The following is a 2,233-nucleotide window of genomic DNA, read 5'->3' as shown; positions in this document are numbered from 1 at the left end:
TTGGATGCAGCTTGCATTCCATTCAGACTCTGAGAAATCATATTGACTTTCTGAGTCAATATTTTATTCTGAGCCAATATAGCATTCAGAGTATCAATTTCAAGAACTCCCTTTTTCATAGGCGTCCCATTATTCACAGGATTCCTTTCAGAAGTGTACATGAACTGGTTATTAGCAACCATGTCAATGAGTTCTTGAGCTTCTGCAGGCGTTTTCTTTAGGTGAATGGATCCACCTGCAGAAGTATCCAATGACATCTTAGTTAATTCAGACAGACCATCATAGAATATATCCAGGATGGTCCATTCTGAAAGCATGTCAGAAGGACACTTTTTGGTCAGTCCTTTGTATCTCTCCCAAGCTTCATAGAGGGATTCACCTTCTTTCTGTCTGAAGATCTGAACATCCACTCTAAGCTTACTCAGCTTTTGAGGAGGAAAGAACTTGGCTAAGAAAGCCTTGACCAGCTTATCCCAAGAGTTCAGGCTATCCTTAGGTTGGGAGTCCAACCATACTCTAGCTCTGTCTCTTACAGCAAAAGGGAAAAGCATGAGCCTGTAGACTTCAGGATCTACTCCATTAGTCTTAACAGTATCACATATCTGCAAGAATTCAGTTAAGAACTGAAATGGATCTTCAGATGGAAGTCCATAAAACTTGCAGTTCTGCTGCATCAGAGAAACTAATTGAGGTTTCAGCTCAAAATTGTTTGCTCCAATGGCAGGAATGGAGATGCTTCTTCCATGTAAATTGGAATTAGGTGCAGTAAAGTCACCAAGCATTCTCCTTGCATTATTGTTGTTGGGTTCGGCTGCCATCTCCTTTTTTTGTTCGAAAATTTCTGAAAGGTTGTCTCTGGACTGTTGTATTTTAGCTTCTCTTAGTTTTCTTTTTAGAGTCCTTTCAAGTTTTGGATCTGCTTCAACAAGAGTATTCTTGTCCTTGCTCCTGCTCATATGAAAAAGAGGGAACAAAATAATAATAATAATAGGGATCCTTTTTACCACAGTATAGAGGTCCCTGTGTGAGTAGGTGAATAAATAAATAGAAGGAGATGAGGGAGAAGGATTTTCGAAAATTATTTTTGAAAAAGGGTTAGTGATTTTTGAAAATAGTTTTTGAAAAAGGTTAGTAATTTTCAAAATTATAAAATCAAAAGTTAAAATAATTAGTTAATTTAAAAAGAAATTTTGAAAAAGAGGAGAGATATTTTCGAAAATTAGAGAGAGAGTTAGTTAGGTAGTTTTGAAAAGATTTGATTTTTAAAATCACACTTAATGACTTGATTCACAAGAAATCACAAGATATGATTCTAGAACTCAAAGTTTGAATCTTTCTTAACAAGCAAGTAACAAACTTGAAATTTTTGAATCAAAACATTAATTGATGATTATATTTTTGAAAATTATGAGATAAAAGTAAGAAAAAGTTTTTTGAAAAATATTTTTATAATTTTCGAAAATAAAAAAGAAAAATTAAAAAGATTTAATTTTTGAAAAAGATTTTGAAAAAGATAAGATTTTTAAATTGAAAATTTGATTTGACTCATAGAAACAACTAGATTTTTAAAAATTTTTTAAAAAGTCAAATCTAATTTTCGAAATTTTAAGAGAGAGAAAGGGAAAGATAGTTTTTTGATTTTTGAATTTTTATGATGAGAGAGAAAAACACTAAAAATGCTCAATGCATGGAAATTTTAGATCAAAACAATGAATGCATGCAAGAATGCTATAAATGTCAAGATGAACACCAAGAACACTTTGAAGATCATGATGAACATCAAGAACATATTTTTGAAAATTTTTATATGCAAAGAAAATATGCAAGACACCAAACTTAGAAATCTTTCATGTTCAGACACTATGAATGCAAAAATGCATATGAAAAATAAGAAAAGACACAAAACATGAAGACATCAAGATCAAACAAGAAGACTTACCAAGAACAACTTGAAGATCATGAAGAACACTATGAATGCATGAATTTTTCGAAAAATGCAAGATGAACATGCAATTGACAACAAACTTTCAACTTGACTCAAGACTCAAATAAGAAATACAAAATATTTTTTTGATTTTTGATTTTATGATTTTTTTGTATTTTCTTTTAATTTTTTCGAAAATCATTTTGAAAAAAGAAAAATAAGGATTCCAAAATTTTTAATATGAATTCCAGGAATCTTATGCTCTTTAGTCTAAAGCTCCAATCAAAGGGTCATGCATGGCTTAATAGC

General features: G+C 31.3%; 1 non-coding gene across 1 annotated transcript; it reads left to right on the top strand.

The window, feature by feature from the left end:
* The first annotated feature begins 311 nt into the window (after window positions 1-311).
* LOC112760158 (small nucleolar RNA R71) lies at window positions 312-419 on the top strand. The gene has a single exon (XR_003180609.1). It is a non-coding gene; the product is annotated as a small nucleolar RNA R71 (small nucleolar RNA).
* Window positions 420-2,233: the final 1,814 nt, after the last annotated feature.

Source organism: Arachis hypogaea, chromosome 16 (genome assembly GCF_003086295.3).
Source record: "Arachis hypogaea cultivar Tifrunner chromosome 16, arahy.Tifrunner.gnm2.J5K5, whole genome shotgun sequence".
NCBI classification, from domain to species: Eukaryota; Viridiplantae; Streptophyta; class Magnoliopsida; order Fabales; family Fabaceae; genus Arachis; species Arachis hypogaea.
The sequence above is the reverse complement of the archived record's forward strand: the minus strand, read 5'-3'. Positions and strand labels throughout refer to the sequence as shown.